This window comes from Schistocerca cancellata, unplaced genomic scaffold (genome assembly GCF_023864275.1).
Source record: "Schistocerca cancellata isolate TAMUIC-IGC-003103 unplaced genomic scaffold, iqSchCanc2.1 HiC_scaffold_356, whole genome shotgun sequence".
NCBI classification, from domain to species: Eukaryota; Metazoa; Arthropoda; class Insecta; order Orthoptera; family Acrididae; genus Schistocerca; species Schistocerca cancellata.
The window spans coordinates 102,338-116,465 of record NW_026046374.1 but is presented as its reverse complement, the minus strand read 5'-3'; the positions used below and the strand labels follow the sequence as shown (position 1 = coordinate 116,465).

Sequence of the window (14,128 nt, the reverse complement as noted above, 5' to 3'; positions counted from 1 at the left end):
TCAGCTATGCGGGCCCACGCACGAGCATTATCGTACAGCTGCGTGGTGTGCGAGTGTTTCGCATGTCGTAATTGCTGGCTTATGGCTCCAATGGCGACTTCACCGACTTCCCACTGACGCACCGCTGACGCTAGTTTTCTGTCGTCTTAAAACGATGGACATACCTCCAAGCAGCTGCGAGATCTTAAGAAAAGAAAAAAAAAAAAAAACGCTGCACTACTGCTTTTGCCGCACTCGAATGATTGAAATTGCGATTCTTAAAAAGAAAATGAAATTTTCGAGCACATCTGTGTACTCACCATCTCAGCGACGGCTTTCTGCAGTCCCAGCGTCAGTGCGAGGTTAACCGATAGGCACAGTAAGCAGCGGTCGTCGCGAAAACTCAGTATTCTTAAAACGGAAATTTTCGTCTTGTTGAGAATGGCGTCACTGGTTGCACCCGCATTCGCCCACGCATGTCACATGTGTGCGAAAACGTTTGCTCCTCTTTACGCAAAATCGCACGCAGCCGGTAGGATTCGAACCTACGCTCCCAGAGGGAATCTGATTTCGAGTCAGACGCCTTAACCACTCGGCCACGACTGCCGTTAGCGCGGTGTTCTCCCGACACATGCAACTGCTACCGTATAAAACGCTGTGGTGTCAGAAAACGGCGTAGCTGCATTATTTTCCGTAGCGTTTCCACCGCTACCAGACGAATCGCTACCAAAGTATTAAAATTTCCGCCCGGACAGGGACTTGAACCCTGGACCCTTAGGTTAAAAGCCTAATGCTCTACCGACTGAGCTATCCGGGCTCACACAAGGCTGCAAAATCTCCTACGATGCACAACTATACATTGACTCATGTCCTTTACTGTTGTGCAATCGCTGCATGGGGCCGTTACTAATAAAACGTCGCCTAAATGCTGTCTACAAACTTATCGCGCTAAGCCCGTAACACACTATCGAAGACTGCTGACACACGATGCAACAACAAATTGCACCAGTTGTTACGTCTCATACGTTGGAGCAGAGAATTTACGTGTTTTGTCGACACTCACTGGGCAATTGGAAAATTCACAAGCATTTCGAATGCAATGTTTCCCACGCTTTCGCTCATTTCACGGTTCCGTTGAAGACGTTCTTCACCACCTGACACAGAAAAAGGAATGCAGTCGGTAGGATATTTTTAATTCTTTTGCTTCTAAGGGAGTTAGTTATCTAGTAAGTTCCTCTTGTGGCATGCAATAGACAACCAGAACAGCTACAGGAGAGAGTCATTTTTGTTGTCAGCGGTAGTTGCATTATCACAAACGCAGAGTAATTCCATTGGCGTCGCATCAAAACGAGTACCTGCCGAAACCCGGGATCGAACCATGGACCTTTAGATCTTCAGTCTAACGCTCTCCCAACTGAGCTATTTCGGCTGACGGCGAAGGCTGCCATTTGCATGTGTTCGTTCACTTCTGCCTCGTTGCCAATTTCACAGTCACCTTCGTCTGATAAGACACAGGGACGCTGAAGGGCGAGCAGCCGATGCAGTGAAGTTCCACACACATTTCTTCAGCTTCCGTCATCGTAACAAGCAAACATGTCGACTCGATTCGTGTGATATTGAATTCGCTGACTTGACGTGACGCCACGCTGACGCTAGAAAACCCGTGCTATATCGATGCCAGGGGCAACTCGTGTGCAGAGAACGAGACACAAGAAGGAGTGAGCCTCTCCACCATATGAGAGGCAGTATCTAGCAGATACACATGGTAAAACATTCGACTTGCGTTAGCTCATAAATTGCTACACGTCATCGTCTGCAAGCTAAAATGGACACATCTGCACTGCCCAGTGAGGCGACACTTGTACTAACACCTGGTGGACGGCTGTGAGACGAGGAGATGAGCTGCGGCTTCTGGGCGCGACTGTAACGCTGCGCCCTCGATCAAATAACACTGCACATTGCTGGTGACCCACGTGTTTAGTAGTGACGCAACTGCTAGGATGCAGCTCAACGTCCGCCTTTTGAGAGCGAGAAAATTTTCGCAGTCGGCAGGACTCGAACCTACGCTCCCAGAGGGAATCTGATTTCAAGTCAGACGCCTTAACCACTCGGCCACGACTGCCGGTGGCGGAAGCGACTCCCGACAAGTCAAACCGCCATCTTTAGAAGCAATCTGATGGCAGAAAACGGCGTGGCCTCACTCTTTGCTGTAGGGTTTCCATTAGCCGTTACGAAAGTGTACTAATTTTCGCCCAGACAGGGACTTGAACCCAGGACCCTTCGGTTGAAAACCTAACGCTCTACCGACTCAGCTATGCGGGCCCACGCACGAGCATTATCGTACAGCTGCGTGGTGTGCGAGTGTTTCGCATGTCGTAATTGCTGGCTTATGGCTCCAATGGCGACTTCACCGACTTCCCACTGACGCACCGCTGACGCTAGTTTTCTGTCGTCTTAAAACGATGGACATACCTCCAAGCAGCTGCGAGATCTTGAGAAAAGAAAAAAAAAACAAAACGCTGCACTACTGCTTTTGCCGCACTCGAATGATTGAAATTGCGATTCTTAAAAAGAAAATGAAATTTTCGAGCACATCTGTGTACTCACCATCTCAGCGACGGCTTTCTGCAGTCCCAGCGTCAGTGCGAGGTTAACCGATAGGCACAGTAAGCAGCGGTCGTCGCGAAAACTCAGTATTCTTAAAACGGAAATTTTCGTCTTGTTGAGAATGGCGTCACTGGTTGCACCCGCATTCGCCCACGCATGTCACATGTGTGCGAAAACGTTTGCTCCTCTTTACGCAAAATCGCACGCAGCCGGTAGGATTCGAACCTACGCTCCCAGAGGGAATCTGATTTCGAGTCAGACGCCTTAACCACTCGGCCACGACTGCCGTTAGCGCGGTGTTCTCCCGACACATGCAACTGCTACCGTATAAAACGCTGTGGTGTCAGAAAACGGCGTAGCTGCATTATTTTCCGTAGCGTTTCCACCGCTACCAGACGAATCGCTACCAAAGTATTAAAATTTCCGCCCGGACAGGGACTTGAACCCTGGACCCTTAGGTTAAAAGCCTAATGCTCTACCGACTGAGCTATCCGGGCTCACACAAGGCTGCAAAATCTCCTACGATGCACAACTATACATTGACTCATGTCCTTTACTGTTGTGCAATCGCTGCATGGGGCCGTTACTAATAAAACGTCGCCTAAATGCTGTCTACAAACTTATCGCGCTAAGCCCGTAACACACTATCGAAGACTGCTGACACACGATGCAACAACAAATTGCACCAGTTGTTACGTCTCATACGTTGGAGCAGAGAATTTACGTGTTTTGTCGACACTCACTGGGCAATTGGAAAATTCACAAGCATTTCGAATGCAATGTTTCCCACGCTTTCGCTCATTTCACGGTTCCGTTGAAGACGTTCTTCACCACCTGACACAGAAAAAGGAATGCAGTCGGTAGGATATTTTTAATTCTTTTGCTTCTAAGGGAGTTAGTTATCTAGTAAGTTCCTCTTGTGGCATGCAATAGACAACCAGAACAGCTACAGGAGAGAGTCATTTTTGTTGTCAGCGGTAGTTGCATTATCACAAACGCAGAGTAATTCCATTGGCGTCGCATCAAAACGAGTACCTGCCGAAACCCGGGATCGAACCATGGACCTTTAGATCTTCAGTCTAACGCTCTCCCAACTGAGCTATTTCGGCTGACGGCGAAGGCTGCCATTTGCATGTGTTCGTTCACTTCTGCCTCGTTGCCAATTTCACAGTCACCTTCGTCTGATAAGACACAGGGACGCTGAAGGGCGAGCAGCCGATGCAGTGAAGTTCCACACACATTTCTTCAGCTTCCGTCATCGTAACAAGCAAACATGTCGACTCGATTCGTGTGATATTGAATTCGCTGACTTGACGTGACGCCACGCTGACGCTAGAAAACCCGTGCTATATCGATGCCAGGGGCAACTCGTGTGCAGAGAACGAGACACAAGAAGGAGTGAGCCTCTCCACCATATGAGAGGCAGTATCTAGCAGATACACATGGTAAAACATTCGACTTGCGTTAGCTCATAAATTGCTACACGTCATCGTCTGCAAGCTAAAATGGACACATCTGCACTGCCCAGTGAGGCGACACTTGTACTAACACCTGGTGGACGGCTGTGAGACGAGGAGATGAGCTGCGGCTTCTGGGCGCGACTGTAACGCTGCGCCCTCGATCAAATAACACTGCACATTGCTGGTGACCCACGTGTTTAGTAGTGACGCAACTGCTAGGATGCAGCTCAACGTCCGCCTTTTGAGAGCGAGAAAATTTTCGCAGTCGGCAGGACTCGAACCTACGCTCCCAGAGGGAATCTGATTTCAAGTCAGACGCCTTAACCACTCGGCCACGACTGCCGGTGGCGGAAGCGACTCCCGACAAGTCAAACCGCCATCTTTAGAAGCAATATGATGGCAGAAAACGGCGTGGCCTCACTCTTTGCTGTAGGGTTTCCATTAGCCGTTACGAAAGTGTACTAATTTTCGCCCAGACAGGGACTTGAACCCAGGACCCTTCGGTTGAAAACCTAACGCTCTACCGACTCAGCTATGCGGGCCCACGCACGAGCATTATCGTACAGCTGCGTGGTGTGCGAGTGTTTCGCATGTCGTAATTGCTGGCTTATGGCTCCAATGGCGACTTCACCGACTTCCCACTGACGCACCGCTGACGCTAGTTTTCTGTCGTCTTAAAACGATGGACATACCTCCAAGCAGCTGCGAGATCTTGAGAAAAGAAAAAAAAAAAAAAACGCTGCACTACTGCTTTTGCCGCACTCGAATGATTGAAATTGCGATTCTTAAAAAGAAAATGAAATTTTCGAGCACATCTGTGTACTCACCATCTCAGCGACGGCTTTCTGCAGTCCCAGCGTCAGTGCGAGGTTAACCGATAGGCACAGTAAGCAGCGGTCGTCGCGAAAACTCAGTATTCTTAAAACGGAAATTTTCGTCTTGTTGAGAATGGCGTCACTGGTTGCACCCGCATTCGCCCACGCATGTCACATGTGTGCGAAAACGTTTGCTCCTCTTTACGCAAAATCGCACGCAGCCGGTAGGATTCGAACCTACGCTCCCAGAGGGAATCTTATTTCGAGTCAGACGCCTTAACCACTCGGCCACGACTGCCGTTAGCGCGGTGTTCTCCCGACACATGCAACTGCTACCGTATAAAACGCTGTGGTGTCAGAAAACGGCGTAGCTGCATTATTTTCCGTAGCGTTTCCACCGCTACCAGACGAATCGCTACCAAAGTATTAAAATTTCCGCCCGGACAGGGACTTGAACCCTGGACCCTTAGGTTAAAAGCCTAATGCTCTACCGACTGAGCTATCCGGGCTCACACAAGGCTGCAAAATCTCCTACGATGCACAACTATACATTGACTCATGTCCTTTACTGTTGTGCAATCGCTGCATGGGGCCGTTACTAATAAAACGTCGCCTAAATGCTGTCTACAAACTTATCGCGCTAAGCCCGTAACACACTATCGAAGACTGCTGACACACGATGCAACAACAAATTGCACCAGTTGTTACGTCTCATACGTTGGAGCAGAGAATTTACGTGTTTTGTCGACACTCACTGGGCAATTGGAAAATTCACAAGCATTTCGAATGCAATGTTTCCCACGCTTTCGCTCATTTCACGGTTCCGTTGAAGACGTTCTTCACCACCTGACACAGAAAAAGGAATGCAGTCGGTAGGATATTTTTAATTCTTTTGCTTCTAAGGGAGTTAGTTATCTAGTAAGTTCCTCTTGTGGCATGCAATAGACAACCAGAACAGCTACAGGAGAGAGTCATTTTTGTTGTCAGCGGTAGTTGCATTATCACAAACGCAGAGTAATTCCATTGGCGTCGCATCAAAACGAGTACCTGCCGAAACCCGGGATCGAACCAGGGACCTTTAGATCTTCAGTCTAACGCTCTCCCAACTGAGCTATTTCGGCTGACGGCGAAGGTTGCCATTTGCATGTGTTCGTTCACTTCTGCCTCGTTGCCAATTTCACAGTCACCTTCGTCTGATAAGACACAGGGACGCTGAAGGGCGAGCAGCCGATGCAGTGAAGTTCCACACACATTTCTTCAGCTTCCGTCATCGTAACAAGCAAACATGTCGACTCGATTCGTGTGATATTGAATTCGCTGACTTGACGTGACGCCACGCTGACGCTAGAAAACCCGTGCTATATCGATGCCAGGGGCAACTCGTGTGCAGAGAACGAGACACAAGAAGGAGTGAGCCTCTCCACCATATGAGAGGCAGTATCTAGCAGATACACATGGTAAAACATTCGACTTGCGTTAGCTCATAAATTGCTACACGTCATCGTCTGCAAGCTAAAATGGACACATCTGCACTGCCCAGTGAGGCGACACTTGTACTAACACCTGGTGGACGGCTGTGAGACGAGGAGATGAGCTGCGGCTTCTGGGCGCGACTGTAACGCTGCGCCCTCGATCAAATAACACTGCACATTGCTGGTGACCCACGTGTTTAGTAGTGACGCAACTGCTAGGATGCAGCTCAACGTCCGCCTTTTGAGAGCGAGAAAATTTTCGCAGTCGGCAGGACTCGAACCTACGCTCCCAGAGGGAATCTGATTTCAAGTCAGACGCCTTAACCACTCGGCCACGACTGCCGGTGGCGGAAGCGACTCCCGACAAGTCAAACCGCCATCTTTAGAAGCAATATGATGGCAGAAAACGGCGTGGCCTCACTCTTTGCTGTAGGGTTTCCATTAGCCGTTACGAAAGTGTACTAATTTTCGCCCAGACAGGGACTTGAACCCAGGACCCTTCGGTTGAAAACCTAACGCTCTACCGACTCAGCTATGCGGGCCCACGCACGAGCATTATCGTACAGCTGCGTGGTGTGCGAGTGTTTCGCATGTCGTAATTGCTGGCTTATGGCTCCAATGGCGACTTCACCGACTTCCCACTGACGCACCGCTGACGCTAGTTTTCTGTCGTCTTAAAACGATGGACATACCTCCAAGCAGCTGCGAGATCTTGAGAAAAGAAAAAAAAAAAAACGCTGCACTACTGCTTTTGCCGCACTCGAATGATTGAAATTGCGATTCTTAAAAAGAAAATGAAATTTTCGAGCACATCTGTGTACTCACCATCTCAGCGACGGCTTTCTGCAGTCCCAGCGTCAGTGCGAGGTTAACCGATAGGCACAGTAAGCAGCGGTCGTCGCGAAAACTCAGTATTCTTAAAACGGAAATTTTCGTCTTGTTGAGAATGGCGTCACTGGTTGCACCCGCATTCGCCCACGCATGTCACATGTGTGCGAAAACGTTTGCTCCTCTTTACGCAAAATCGCACGCAGCCGGTAGGATTCGAACCTACGCTCCCAGAGGGAATCTGATTTCGAGTCAGACGCCTTAACCACTCGGCCACGACTGCCGTTAGCGCGGTGTTCTCCCGACACATGCAACTGCTACCGTATAAAACGCTGTGGTGTCAGAAAACGGCGTAGCTGCATTATTTTCCGTAGCGTTTCCACCGCTACCAGACGAATCGCTACCAAAGTATTAAAATTTCCGCCCGGACAGGGACTTGAACCCTGGACCCTTAGGTTAAAAGCCTAATGCTCTACCGACTGAGCTATCCGGGCTCACACAAGGCTGCAAAATCTCCTACGATGCACAACTATACATTGACTCATGTCCTTTACTGTTGTGCAATCGCTGCATGGGGCCGTTACTAATAAAACGTCGCCTAAATGCTGTCTACAAACTTATCGCGCTAAGCCCGTAACACACTATCGAAGACTGCTGACACACGATGCAACAACAAATTGCACCAGTTGTTACGTCTCATACGTTGGAGCAGAGAATTTACGTGTTTTGTCGACACTCACTGGGCAATTGGAAAATTCACAAGCATTTCGAATGCAATATTTCCCACGCTTTCGCTCATTTCACGGTTCCGTTGAAGACGTTCTTCACCACCTGACACAGAAAAAGGAATGCAGTCGGTAGGATATTTTTAATTCTTTTGCTTCTAAGGGAGTTAGTTATCTAGTAAGTTCCTCTTGTGGCATGCAATAGACAACCAGAACAGCTACAGGAGAGAGTCATTTTTGTTGTCAGCGGTAGTTGCATTATCACAAACGCAGAGTAATTCCATTGGCGTCGCATCAAAACGAGTACCTGCCGAAACCCGGGATCGAACCAGGGACCTTTAGATCTTCAGTCTAACGCTCTCCCAACTGAGCTATTTCGGCTGACGGCGAAGGTTGCCATTTGCATGTGTTCGTTCACTTCTGCCTCGTTGCCAATTTCACAGTCACCTTCGTCTGATAAGACACAGGGACGCTGAAGGGCGAGCAGCCGATGCAGTGAAGTTCCACACACATTTCTTCAGCTTCCGTCATCGTAACAAGCAAACATGTCGACTCGATTCGTGTGATATTGAATTCGCTGACTTGACGTGACGCCACGCTGACGCTAGAAAACCCGTGCTATATCGATGCCAGGGGCAACTCGTGTGCAGAGAACGAGACACAAGAAGGAGTGAGCCTCTCCACCATATGAGAGGCAGTATCTAGCAGATACACATGGTAAAACATTCGACTTGCGTTAGCTCATAAATTGCTACACGTCATCGTCTGCAAGCTAAAATGGACACATCTGCACTGCCCAGTGAGGCGACACTTGTACTAACACCTGGTGGACGGCTGTGAGACGAGGAGATGAGCTGCGGCTTCTGGGCGCGACTGTAACGCTGCGCCCTCGATCAAATAACACTGCACATTGCTGGTGACCCACGTGTTTAGTAGTGACGCAACTGCTAGGATGCAGCTCAACGTCCGCCTTTTGAGAGCGAGAAAATTTTCGCAGTCGGCAGGACTCGAACCTACGCTCCCAGAGGGAATCTGATTTCAAGTCAGACGCCTTAACCACTCGGCCACGACTGCCGGTGGCGGAAGCGACTCCCGACAAGTCAAACCGCCATCTTTAGAAGCAATATGATGGCAGAAAACGGCGTGGCCTCACTCTTTGCTGTAGGGTTTCCATTAGCCGTTACGAAAGTGTACTAATTTTCGCCCAGACAGGGACTTGAACCCAGGACCCTTCGGTTGAAAACCTAACGCTCTACCGACTCAGCTATGCGGGCCCACGCACGAGCATTATCGTACAGCTGCGTGGTGTGCGAGTGTTTCGCATGTCGTAATTGCTGGCTTATGGCTCCAATGGCGACTTCACCGACTTCCCACTGACGCACCGCTGACGCTAGTTTTCTGTCGTCTTAAAACGATGGACATACCTCCAAGCAGCTGCGAGATCTTGAGAAAAGAAAAAAAAAACAAAACGCTGCACTACTGCTTTTGCCGCACTCGAATGATTGAAATTGCGATTCTTAAAAAGAAAATGAAATTTTCGAGCACATCTGTGTACTCACCATCTCAGCGACGGCTTTCTGCAGTCCCAGCGTCAGTGCGAGGTTAACCGATAGGCACAGTAAGCAGCGGTCGTCGCGAAAACTCAGTATTCTTAAAACGGAAATTTTCGTCTTGTTGAGAATGGCGTCACTGGTTGCACCCGCATTCGCCCACGCATGTCACATGTGTGCGAAAACGTTTGCTCCTCTTTACGCAAAATCGCACGCAGCCGGTAGGATTCGAACCTACGCTCCCAGAGGGAATCTGATTTCGAGTCAGACGCCTTAACCACTCGGCCACGACTGCCGTTAGCGCGGTGTTCTCCCGACACATGCAACTGCTACCGTATAAAACGCTGTGGTGTCAGAAAACGGCGTAGCTGCATTATTTTCCGTAGCGTTTCCACCGCTACCAGACGAATCGCTACCAAAGTATTAAAATTTCCGCCCGGACAGGGACTTGAACCCTGGACCCTTAGGTTAAAAGCCTAATGCTCTACCGACTGAGCTATCCGGGCTCACACAAGGCTGCAAAATCTCCTACGATGCACAACTATACATTGACTCATGTCCTTTACTGTTGTGCAATCGCTGCATGGGGCCGTTACTAATAAAACGTCGCCTAAATGCTGTCTACAAACTTATCGCGCTAAGCCCGTAACACACTATCGAAGACTGCTGACACACGATGCAACAACAAATTGCACCAGTTGTTACGTCTCATACGTTGGAGCAGAGAATTTACGTGTTTTGTCGACACTCACTGGGCAATTGGAAAATTCACAAGCATTTCGAATGCAATGTTTCCCACGCTTTCGCTCATTTCACGGTTCCGTTGAAGACGTTCTTCACCACCTGACACAGAAAAAGGAATGCAGTCGGTAGGATATTTTTAATTCTTTTGCTTCTAAGGGAGTTAGTTATCTAGTAAGTTCCTCTTGTGGCATGCAATAGACAACCAGAACAGCTACAGGAGAGAGTCATTTTTGTTGTCAGCGGTAGTTGCATTATCACAAACGCAGAGTAATTCCATTGGCGTCGCATCAAAACGAGTACCTGCCGAAACCCGGGATCGAACCATGGACCTTTAGATCTTCAGTCTAACGCTCTCCCAACTGAGCTATTTCGGCTGACGGCGAAGGTTGCCATTTGCATGTGTTCGTTCACTTCTGCCTCGTTGCCAATTTCACAGTCACCTTCGTCTGATAAGACACAGGGACGCTGAAGGGCGAGCAGCCGATGCAGTGAAGTTCCACACACATTTCTTCAGCTTCCGTCATCGTAACAAGCAAACATGTCGACTCGATTCGTGTGATATTGAATTCGCTGACTTGACGTGACGCCACGCTGACGCTAGAAAACCCGTGCTATATCGATGCCAGGGGCAACTCGTGTGCAGAGAACGAGACACAAGAAGGAGTGAGCCTCTCCACCATATGAGAGGCAGTATCTAGCAGATACACATGGTAAAACATTCGACTTGCGTTAGCTCATAAATTGCTACACGTCATCGTCTGCAAGCTAAAATGGACACATCTGCACTGCCCAGTGAGGCGACACTTGTACTAACACCTGGTGGACGGCTGTGAGACGAGGAGATGAGCTGCGGCTTCTGGGCGCGACTGTAACGCTGCGCCCTCGATCAAATAACACTGCACATTGCTGGTGACCCACGTGTTTAGTAGTGACGCAACTGCTAGGATGCAGCTCAACGTCCGCCTTTTGAGAGCGAGAAAATTTTCGCAGTCGGCAGGACTCGAACCTACGCTCCCAGAGGGAATCTGATTTCAAGTCAGACGCCTTAACCACTCGGCCACGACTGCCGGTGGCGGAAGCGACTCCCGACAAGTCAAACCGCCATCTTTAGAAGCAATATGATGGCAGAAAACGGCGTGGCCTCACTCTTTGCTGTAGGGTTTCCATTAGCCGTTACGAAAGTGTACTAATTTTCGCCCAGACAGGGACTTGAACCCAGGACCCTTCGGTTGAAAACCTAACGCTCTACCGACTCAGCTATGCGGGCCCACGCACGAGCATTATCGTACAGCTGCGTGGTGTGCGAGTGTTTCGCATGTCGTAATTGCTGGCTTATGGCTCCAATGGCGACTTCACCGACTTCCCACTGACGCACCGCTGACGCTAGTTTTCTGTCGTCTTAAAACGATGGACATACCTCCAAGCAGCTGCGAGATCTTGAGAAAAGAAAAAAAAAACAAAACGCTGCACTACTGCTTTTGCCGCACTCGAATGATTGAAATTGCGATTCTTAAAAAGAAAATGAAATTTTCGAGCACATCTGTGTACTCACCATCTCAGCGACGGCTTTCTGCAGTCCCAGCGTCAGTGCGAGGTTAACCGATAGGCACAGTAAGCAGCGGTCGTCGCGAAAACTCAGTATTCTTAAAACGGAAATTTTCGTCTTGTTGAGAATGGCGTCACTGGTTGCACCCGCATTCGCCCACGCATGTCACATGTGTGCGAAAACGTTTGCTCCTCTTTACGCAAAATCGCACGCAGCCGGTAGGATTCGAACCTACGCTCCCAGAGGGAATCTGATTTCGAGTCAGACGCCTTAACCACTCGGCCACGACTGCCGTTAGCGCGGTGTTCTCCCGACACATGCAACTGCTACCGTATAAAACGCTGTGGTGTCAGAAAACGGCGTAGCTGCATTATTTTCCGTAGCGTTTCCACCGCTACCAGACGAATCGCTACCAAAGTATTAAAATTTCCGCCCGGACAGGGACTTGAACTTGAACCCTGGACCCTTAGGTTAAAAGCCTAATGCTCTACCGACTGAGCTATCCGGGCTCACACAAGGCTGCAAAATCTCCTACGATGCACAACTATACATTGACTCATGTCCTTTACTGTTGTGCAATCGCTGCATGGGGCCGTTACTAATAAAACGTCGCCTAAATGCTGTCTACAAACTTATCGCGCTAAGCCCGTAACACACTATCGAAGACTGCTGACACACGATGCAACAACAAATTGCACCAGTTGTTACGTCTCATACGTTGGAGCAGAGAATTTACGTGTTTTGTCGACACTCACTGGGCAATTGGAAAATTCACAAGCATTTCGAATGCAATGTTTCCCACGCTTTCGCTCATTTCACGGTTCCGTTGAAGACGTTCTTCACCACCTGACACAGAAAAAGGAATGCAGTCGGTAGGATATTTTTAATTCTTTTGCTTCTAAGGGAGTTAGTTATCTAGTAAGTTCCTCTTGTGGCATGCAATAGACAACCAGAACAGCTACAGGAGAGAGTCATTTTTGTTGTCAGCGGTAGTTGCATTATCACAAACGCAGAGTAATTCCATTGGCGTCGCATCAAAACGAGTACCTGCCGAAACCCGGGATCGAACCATGGACCTTTAGATCTTCAGTCTAACGCTCTCCCAACTGAGCTATTTCGGCTGACGGCGAAGGTTGCCATTTGCATGTGTTCGTTCACTTCTGCCTCGTTGCCAATTTCACAGTCACCTTCGTCTGATAAGACACAGGGACGCTGAAGGGCGAGCAGCCGATGCAGTGAAGTTCCACACACATTTCTTCAGCTTCCGTCATCGTAACAAGCAAACATGTCGACTCGATTCGTGTGATATTGAATTCGCTGACTTGACGTGACGCCACGCTGACGCTAGAAAACCCGTGCTATATCGATGCCAGGGGCAACTCGTGTGCAGAGAACGAGACACAAGAAGGAGTGAGCCTCTCCACCATATGAGAGGCAGTATCTAGCAGATACACATGGTAAAACATTCGACTTGCGTTAGCTCATAAATTGCTACACGTCATCGTCTGCAAGCTAAAATGGACACATCTGCACTGCCCAGTGAGGCGACACTTGTACTAACACCTGGTGGACGGCTGTGAGACGAGGAGATGAGCTGCGGCTTCTGGGCGCGACTGTAACGCTGCGCCCTCGATCAAATAACACTGCACATTGCTGGTGACCCACGTGTTTAGTAGTGACGCAACTGCTAGGATGCAGCTCAACGTCCGCCTTTTGAGAGCGAGAAAATTTTCGCAGTCGGCAGGACTCGAACCTACGCTCCCAGAGGGAATCTGATTTCAAGTCAGACGCCTTAACCACTCGGCCACGACTGCCGGTGGCGGAAGCGACTCCCGACAAGTCAAACCGCCATCTTTAGAAGCAATATGATGGCAGAAAACGGCGTGGCCTCACTCTTTGCTGTAGGGTTTCCATTAGCCGTTACGAAAGTGTACTAATTTTCGCCCAGACAGGGACTTGAACCCAGGACCCTTCGGTTGAAAACCTAACGCTCTACCGACTCAGCTATGCGGGCCCACGCACGAGCATTATCGTACAGCTGCGTGGTGTGCGAGTGTTTCGCATGTCGTAATTGCTGGCTTATGGCTCCAATGGCGACTTCACCGACTTCCCACTGACGCACCGCTGACGCTAGTTTTCTGTCGTCTTAAAACGATGGACATACCTCCAAGCAGCTGCGAGATCTTAAGAAAAGAAAAAAAAAAAAAACGCTGCACTACTGCTTTTGCCGCACTCGAATGATTGAAATTGCGATTCTTAAAAAGAAAATGAAATTTTCGAGCACATCTGTGTACTCACCATCTCAGCGACGGCTTTCTGCAGTCCCAGCGTCAGTGCGAGGTTAACCGATAGGCACAGTAAGCAGCGGTCGTCGCGAAAACTCAGTATTCTTAAAACGGAAA

General features: G+C 49.2%; 24 non-coding genes across 24 annotated transcripts; all 24 read right to left on the bottom strand.

Moving 5' to 3' along the window:
• Positions 1 to 503: 503 nt before the first annotated feature.
• Trnas-cga (transfer RNA serine (anticodon CGA)) lies at positions 504 to 585 on the bottom strand. Its single transcript has one exon. It is a non-coding gene; the product is annotated as a tRNA-Ser (tRNA).
• A 138-nt stretch (positions 586 to 723) lies between these two features.
• Trnak-uuu (transfer RNA lysine (anticodon UUU)) lies at positions 724 to 796 on the bottom strand. The gene has a single exon. It is a non-coding gene; the product is annotated as a tRNA-Lys (tRNA).
• A 539-nt stretch (positions 797 to 1,335) lies between these two features.
• Trnaf-gaa (transfer RNA phenylalanine (anticodon GAA)) lies at positions 1,336 to 1,408 on the bottom strand. The gene has a single exon. It is a non-coding gene; the product is annotated as a tRNA-Phe (tRNA).
• A 611-nt stretch (positions 1,409 to 2,019) lies between these two features.
• On the bottom strand, positions 2,020 to 2,101 carry Trnas-uga (transfer RNA serine (anticodon UGA)). Its single transcript has one exon. It is a non-coding gene; the product is annotated as a tRNA-Ser (tRNA).
• Positions 2,102 to 2,790: 689 nt separating this feature from the next.
• On the bottom strand, positions 2,791 to 2,872 carry Trnas-cga (transfer RNA serine (anticodon CGA)). Its single transcript has one exon. It is a non-coding gene; the product is annotated as a tRNA-Ser (tRNA).
• A 138-nt stretch (positions 2,873 to 3,010) lies between these two features.
• On the bottom strand, positions 3,011 to 3,083 carry Trnak-uuu (transfer RNA lysine (anticodon UUU)). The gene has a single exon. It is a non-coding gene; the product is annotated as a tRNA-Lys (tRNA).
• A 539-nt stretch (positions 3,084 to 3,622) lies between these two features.
• Positions 3,623 to 3,695, bottom strand: Trnaf-gaa (transfer RNA phenylalanine (anticodon GAA)). Its single transcript has one exon. It is a non-coding gene; the product is annotated as a tRNA-Phe (tRNA).
• Positions 3,696 to 4,306: 611 nt separating this feature from the next.
• Positions 4,307 to 4,388, bottom strand: Trnas-uga (transfer RNA serine (anticodon UGA)). Its single transcript has one exon. It is a non-coding gene; the product is annotated as a tRNA-Ser (tRNA).
• Positions 4,389 to 5,077: 689 nt separating this feature from the next.
• Trnas-cga (transfer RNA serine (anticodon CGA)) lies at positions 5,078 to 5,159 on the bottom strand. Its single transcript has one exon. It is a non-coding gene; the product is annotated as a tRNA-Ser (tRNA).
• A 138-nt stretch (positions 5,160 to 5,297) lies between these two features.
• Trnak-uuu (transfer RNA lysine (anticodon UUU)) lies at positions 5,298 to 5,370 on the bottom strand. The gene has a single exon. It is a non-coding gene; the product is annotated as a tRNA-Lys (tRNA).
• A 539-nt stretch (positions 5,371 to 5,909) lies between these two features.
• Positions 5,910 to 5,982, bottom strand: Trnaf-gaa (transfer RNA phenylalanine (anticodon GAA)). The gene has a single exon. It is a non-coding gene; the product is annotated as a tRNA-Phe (tRNA).
• A 611-nt stretch (positions 5,983 to 6,593) lies between these two features.
• Positions 6,594 to 6,675, bottom strand: Trnas-uga (transfer RNA serine (anticodon UGA)). The gene has a single exon. It is a non-coding gene; the product is annotated as a tRNA-Ser (tRNA).
• A 687-nt stretch (positions 6,676 to 7,362) lies between these two features.
• Trnas-cga (transfer RNA serine (anticodon CGA)) lies at positions 7,363 to 7,444 on the bottom strand. The gene has a single exon. It is a non-coding gene; the product is annotated as a tRNA-Ser (tRNA).
• A 138-nt stretch (positions 7,445 to 7,582) lies between these two features.
• Trnak-uuu (transfer RNA lysine (anticodon UUU)) lies at positions 7,583 to 7,655 on the bottom strand. The gene has a single exon. It is a non-coding gene; the product is annotated as a tRNA-Lys (tRNA).
• A 539-nt stretch (positions 7,656 to 8,194) lies between these two features.
• Positions 8,195 to 8,267, bottom strand: Trnaf-gaa (transfer RNA phenylalanine (anticodon GAA)). Its single transcript has one exon. It is a non-coding gene; the product is annotated as a tRNA-Phe (tRNA).
• A 611-nt stretch (positions 8,268 to 8,878) lies between these two features.
• Trnas-uga (transfer RNA serine (anticodon UGA)) lies at positions 8,879 to 8,960 on the bottom strand. The gene has a single exon. It is a non-coding gene; the product is annotated as a tRNA-Ser (tRNA).
• Positions 8,961 to 9,649: 689 nt separating this feature from the next.
• On the bottom strand, positions 9,650 to 9,731 carry Trnas-cga (transfer RNA serine (anticodon CGA)). The gene has a single exon. It is a non-coding gene; the product is annotated as a tRNA-Ser (tRNA).
• Positions 9,732 to 9,869: 138 nt separating this feature from the next.
• Positions 9,870 to 9,942, bottom strand: Trnak-uuu (transfer RNA lysine (anticodon UUU)). The gene has a single exon. It is a non-coding gene; the product is annotated as a tRNA-Lys (tRNA).
• Positions 9,943 to 10,481: 539 nt separating this feature from the next.
• Positions 10,482 to 10,554, bottom strand: Trnaf-gaa (transfer RNA phenylalanine (anticodon GAA)). The gene has a single exon. It is a non-coding gene; the product is annotated as a tRNA-Phe (tRNA).
• Positions 10,555 to 11,165: 611 nt separating this feature from the next.
• On the bottom strand, positions 11,166 to 11,247 carry Trnas-uga (transfer RNA serine (anticodon UGA)). The gene has a single exon. It is a non-coding gene; the product is annotated as a tRNA-Ser (tRNA).
• A 689-nt stretch (positions 11,248 to 11,936) lies between these two features.
• Positions 11,937 to 12,018, bottom strand: Trnas-cga (transfer RNA serine (anticodon CGA)). The gene has a single exon. It is a non-coding gene; the product is annotated as a tRNA-Ser (tRNA).
• Positions 12,019 to 12,156: 138 nt separating this feature from the next.
• Positions 12,157 to 12,235, bottom strand: Trnak-uuu (transfer RNA lysine (anticodon UUU)). The gene has a single exon. It is a non-coding gene; the product is annotated as a tRNA-Lys (tRNA).
• Positions 12,236 to 12,774: 539 nt separating this feature from the next.
• Trnaf-gaa (transfer RNA phenylalanine (anticodon GAA)) lies at positions 12,775 to 12,847 on the bottom strand. Its single transcript has one exon. It is a non-coding gene; the product is annotated as a tRNA-Phe (tRNA).
• Positions 12,848 to 13,458: 611 nt separating this feature from the next.
• Positions 13,459 to 13,540, bottom strand: Trnas-uga (transfer RNA serine (anticodon UGA)). The gene has a single exon. It is a non-coding gene; the product is annotated as a tRNA-Ser (tRNA).
• Between the last annotated feature and the right edge of the window lie 588 nt (positions 13,541 to 14,128).